A 6,037-nucleotide genomic window follows, 5' to 3' on the forward strand; every position below is an offset into this window, starting at 1 on the left:
GCGCGGGGGACACTGTGCACCGCTGCCGGGGCCTCCCGCCGCCGTCCGAGGCCAGCACGTTCCTGAGTGTGCGGCTCGCGACCCCTGCACGGAGGCCTGGCCGTGCGGGTAAGAGCAGGACCTCGGACCCACGGTGGCGCCGCCCGGGCCAGGTCCCCAGCCCGCCGCAGGGCCCGAGGAGCCGGGGTGCCAGCCTCTCCCGCAAGTGTGGTCCCAGCTGCTCAGTCGGGACACTCCTGCGGGAGCGGGTAAGGCAGCCTGAGAGGGGGACCGGGGACCTGCGGGGGACACCGCCCCGGGGGGAAGGCGACCTTGCCCAGACGCGTCCTCCCCTTCTTTGGCCGAGGACGTCCTTGCTGCCCTCCGGCCCCTTCGCGCCCTCCACTTGTCCCGCCTCCTGGGGGCCCCTCGGCTGGGCGGGATGCTGCCCGGGGCCTGGACAGGCTTTGGGGTCCTGCGTCCCCGGGGGCACCTGCGCCACCCGCTGAAAGCGAAGAGCGACAGGGACCGCAGCCCAGGCCGGTGCCGCCCCCGGACCCCTCACCCTGCTCCGGCCCGGGCCTCGTGGGCCAGTTCAGGGCGGACCTCTGGGGGGTCACAGGGCCCCGAGCTGGACACACGCAGGCCCGAGGTGACCCCAGCCACAGGCCCCAACGGGCCAGGCACAGCCCGTGCAGCTCTCTCTTTTTTGATTTTGTTTTTTTTAAATTTTATTTATGAGAGAGAGAGAGAGAGAGAGAGAGAGAGAGAGAGAGAGGCAGAGGGAGAAGCAGGCTCCGTGCAGGGAGCCCGACGTGGGACTCGATCCCGGGACTCCAGGATCAGGCCCTGGGCCCAAGGCAGGTGCTAGACCGCGGAGCCCCGGGCTGCCCCCCTATTAAGTGCGCTCTGCACCCACACGGAGCTCGGGCTCGGCCGCGGAGACCAAGGGCCGCGTGCTCGACGGGCTGCGCCGGCCAGGCCCCCGACTCTGACCTTAAATCCTGGTTAATCTAGGAATTCTCAGGAGCCGCGTGAAAACAAGCACTTCGGCCTGCCCACGTCCCAGGTTTTGCTTTGGGAGGTAGGAGCGAGGCATTTAAACAACCGCTTCACTGACGCTGCTGTGCATGGCACCAGGCCCCACTCGGAAAACTGTTTCAAGGGCTCGAGGACAGCTGCCCCCCCCCCAGGCCGCGCTCCCTCATGTCCCCCGCGTCGTCCGCCCCAGGCGGCAGCTGTCAGGTTTCAGCTCCCAGCAGCTTCTGAGGCCGAGCTGACCTGCTCCAGTCAGAGATGCTCTCCCGGGCGCCGGGGCGAGCCGTACCCCAGGGACCTCCCCCAGCTCTGACCAAGCAATCCATCAGCAGGAACCTTTATTTTTATTATTTTAAAGATTTTAATTGGGATCCCTGGGTGGCGCAGCGGTTTGGCGCCTGCCTTAGGCCCAGGGCGCGATCCTGGAGACCCGGGATCGAATCCCACGTCGGGCTCCCGGTGCATGGGGCCTGCTTCTCCCTCTGCCTGTGTCTCTGCCTCTCTCTCTCTCTCTGTGTGTGTGTGTGACTATCATAAATAAATAAAAAAATTAAAAAAAAATTTAATTATTTGACACAGAGTGAGCGAGGGAGTGGCGAGCACGAGCAGGGGGAGAGGGAGAGGCAGACGCCCCAGAGCTCCATCCCGGGACGGATCATGAGCGGAGCTGCAGGCAGCCCCCCAGGCACCGCCAGCGCATTCCCAATACTGCGCTTCTTTTTTTAAAATTTTTGTTTATTTATGATAGTCACACACACACACACAGAGAGAGGCAGAGACACAGGCAGAGGGAGAAGCAGGCTCCATGCACCAGGAGCCCGACGTGGGATTCGATCCTGGGTCTCCAGGATCACGCCCTGGGCCAAAGGCAGGCGCCAAACTGCTGCGCCACCCAGGGATCCCCCAATACTGCACTTCTTACCCCAGGATTCTATCTACCGGGCTAATGTGTTACATACACTATAATATACACGTAAGTTAACAGATGAACTCAAGAAAATAGGGCACCTGGATGGCTGTGATTTTGCTGGAGCTTGCTTGTCCGGAATTGTCTCTTTTATTCCCAAATAAACCCATCTTTCGCTGATAAAATAAACAGGCGGTTTTGTTTTTAAGAGTTCATTGGATGAAAACCTCGGGATATTATATATTATGATACATTAGAAAATTTTAAATAAAAAATATAGTCAAATGTTTCAACATAATAAAAAATACGTATTTATCTCTTTAGGACCTTGTGATTCAGAGGCTTAATTCTAAATACAGTTTCTTTCAACACTGACTTAATAGCTGTTATAAGTGAAAGCCTATGTAACTTGGTAGATTTAAGCAAACGGTCTCACTAAGGCTACTCACTAAATTATGGTATCACTTTTGCAAACCCATCCACAGATTTTCATAAAGGATTTTGTTGAAATTCAGTAAAATTATATCTTCCCTGACACCAATTAATTCTCACAAGTTAATCACAGAATGTTGCATTTTTTAAAAATGTATTTTTAAATAGGTGATTATTTATACAGTACAATATTCAAAAATGAAAAAAATGAAGTTTCTCTCCCACTCATTTCTAGTCATTGGTTCAACTTCCACAGAGGCAACAAATTCTATTTTTATATGAACACATAAAGTATTATTTTCTGACCCATTTTATACTTGCTACTATATGATTGAAGAAGAACATCGTTTTCCTACACTGTGTCCCCACATCCCTTATTCCTAAGGAATTTTATCAGAATTCCAATAGTAACTGTTAAACACTGTGATTGTGTAAATATGATTCACGGGCCAGAGTGCTCAGGATTACTCCTACTTTCTTTTACACCCCTCCCCACCTTTTTTTTTTTTTTTTAAGATTTATTTATTCATGAGAGACACCGAGAGAGAGAGAGGGAGGGAGACAGAGAGAGAGAGACAGAGAGCAGAGGGCGAAGCAGGCTCCATGCAGGGGGCCTGATGTGGGATTCGATCCCAGGACCCCAGGATCATGGCCTGAGCCGAAGGCAGACGCTTGATTGAGCCCCCCAGGCGCCCCCGACTGCCTTCTTTCATATCATTTTTGGCAACCCCCAAATTGTACTGGATCAACGATAATGGTTCTGTTTTCAGGTAAACGTCGTATCTATACACATGAGCAACGTCTGCAGCATTAACCAGGCGACTGTAGTACTCAGGGTGATGCTCACTGCTGAAATAAATAAACCTTACATTTCACTAGCTTCACCTAGTAAAGTTCATTTTTTTGCTCACAATAAACTCGGAGTTACTGGTCCTTAGACCTCCTTTCTAAGGAGACCCTGGGATTGGCTCTTTCCCTCCGGCTCCACCATCCCCTAGGACCTCACAGTCATCCACATTCAGCCCGCAAAAGGTGAAAAGGACACAGCGCTTCTCCGGTACCTTGGCCTGGAAGTGACACACCAATTCTGTGCCATTCCACGGGCGAGAACTGAGACCAAAGGCACTACCAACGATGTGAGGGTCTGGCGACGAAAATTCCAGGCTGGGTAGCAACTTCTCTAAAGAGCCCCATACTATGAACAGGGGAGCACACAATCTGACGGGCATATAATCTACTACGAACAATTCAGACGTGTTGTTAATGATCTGAACATCACTGGTAAGTAAAGGTAAATAACTGGGATATAAATTCAAGTGAAAAAAAAATCTCACTAAAATGTAAGCTCCATGAAAGTAGGAAGTTTTGCCTGTTTTGCTAAACGTTGAAGTCCCAGTGCTTAGGCTAGCGCTTGGCACTCCATAGGTGCTAAGTATTTGCCGAAGGACCAACTGAATGAATATGCCGTATGTGCTGGAATTACTGATAAGCCAAAATATTTATGGGAATGGATTTAAAAAGAGCTATATAAATAATTGAGTGTGAAAACTATTAATTTTACGTATAGAAGCAGATCATGCCTGGGCGGCTCAGTTGGTTGAACGTCCAGCTCTTGGTTTTGGCCTAGGATATGATCTAACCCTGAGGTCCTGGGGTTGAGCCCCGTGCTGGGCTCCTCGCTCAGCATGAAGTCAGCTCGTCCCTCTCCCTCTGATCCCCCGCCTACTCTCTACCTCTCTTGAAAATAAATAAGATCTTAAAAAAAAAATAAATAAAAGACGACATTGAGAAATTTCTTAGAGTTGAATAATAGGAAAATCAATGGATAGTGGGAATATTAATTAGGCTAGATAATATCTAGGAGAATACCTTACATGCATAAAAACATTTAAAATAACAGTACACGGCAGAGTAACAAATACAATTTTTGTGACTCCAATGGTTGTAGAATTGGCATACTAATATCCAAAATTTTAAACAAGTAACTGCATTAAATTTGTGGTTATTTTATGCCACTTAGATAACTGATTTTCAAGAAAAATTTTAATTTCGGAATTTTTCAGTCTTTTGAGGACAACTTACTTAAAAACCGAATGTCAACTTTCCTACCTCAAAGTTCATGAAAAGGACCAACTCCAAAGATGTATAAACCACATCTAGATAAATCACCTTTGACCTGGATAAAACTGAATAAAAGGAGAAAGTATTAGAGGAAACAGAGGTACCTCTAATATTCTGTTCTCAGGGATCACATTTTAAAAATAGCTGCAGTAAGAATACTTTAATAAAGACAATTCCCCTTCTACCTTATATAGAGAATTAATCTGAGATGGATCATAGACTTAAAAGCTAAAACTTTAGCTTCTAAAAAAAGAGAACCCTTTGGTAACATTCAGGATGGCAAAGATCTGTCAAAGCACTAACCATACTGAAAAAAAGATAAACTGGATTTCATCAAAATGAAAAACTTCCACTCATTGGAATATACCATTAAAAGGCAAGGCCTAGGGATGCCCGGGTGGCTCAGCGGTTGAGCGTCTGCCTTCGGCTCAGGGTGTGACCCTGGGGTCCCGGGATCGTGTCCCACGTCGGGCTCCCTGCATGGAGCCTGCTTCTCCCTCGGCCTGGGTCTCTTGCCTCTCTCTCTGGGTCTCTCATGAATAATAAAAAATAAAAAATAAAAATAAAAGGCAAGGCCTAGCCTGGCAGAGATATTCAAAACACACACGTGCAGTTGACCTTCGAACTGCACGGCTCCACTTACGCACGGATGTTTTCCGATAGGGGACTGTACTGTAAATGCAATTCTCTCTCCCTTATGATTTTCTTAATAACATTTTCTTTTCTCTGGCATACTTGATGGTAAGAATACTGTACATAAAACGTGTGACATAAGATATATGTTAACCGACAACTTATGTTATCAGTAAGGCTTCTGGTCAACAGTAGGCTATTAGTACTGAAGACTTTGGGGGGTCAAGGGTCACATGTGGATTGTTACCTACACAGGGACCGGGGGCTCCGACACCCCTTCTCCTTCCATTTCTCAAGGGTCAACAGTATCTTTGGCAACTTGTATAAAAAGTGTATGAAGAACTTGTAGAAATCAATAATAAGACGATAATATCATTTACAAGTGGGCAAAAGACTTGAACAAATACTTTAATAAGTATATGAATAGGGGATCCCTGGGTGGCTCAGCGGTTTCGCGCCTGCCCTTGGCCCAGGCCGCGATCCTGGAGTCCTGGGATCGAGTCCCACGTCGGACTCCCGGCATGGAGCCTGCTTCTTCTCCCTCCTCCTGTGTCTCTGCCTCTCTCTATCATAACTAAATAAATAAATCTTAAAAAAAAAAAAGAAGTATATGAATAGCTACGGGCATACCAAGAGGTACTGTTGCCGATCAATGTAAACTAAAGCCGCAACGAGACACGATTACAGATCAGAATGGGTAAAATTAAAGAATGACAATAATGAGTGTTAGTAAGGATGTGTAGCAATGGAAACTTGTAGTTCACCGGTGATAGTGTAAAATGATAAAATCGCTTCGGAAAGCGTTTGGAAACTGCCAGTTTTGCTAAAACAAACATACACCTATCTTATGACACAGCAGTCCGACTCTTGGGTATAAACCCACGAAGAATGAGTGCACATACCCACCAAAAACACAGGTACAAAAAT

Source organism: Nyctereutes procyonoides, unplaced genomic scaffold (genome assembly GCF_905146905.1).
Source record: "Nyctereutes procyonoides isolate TBG_1078 unplaced genomic scaffold, NYPRO_anot_genome, whole genome shotgun sequence".
NCBI classification, from domain to species: Eukaryota; Metazoa; Chordata; class Mammalia; order Carnivora; family Canidae; genus Nyctereutes; species Nyctereutes procyonoides.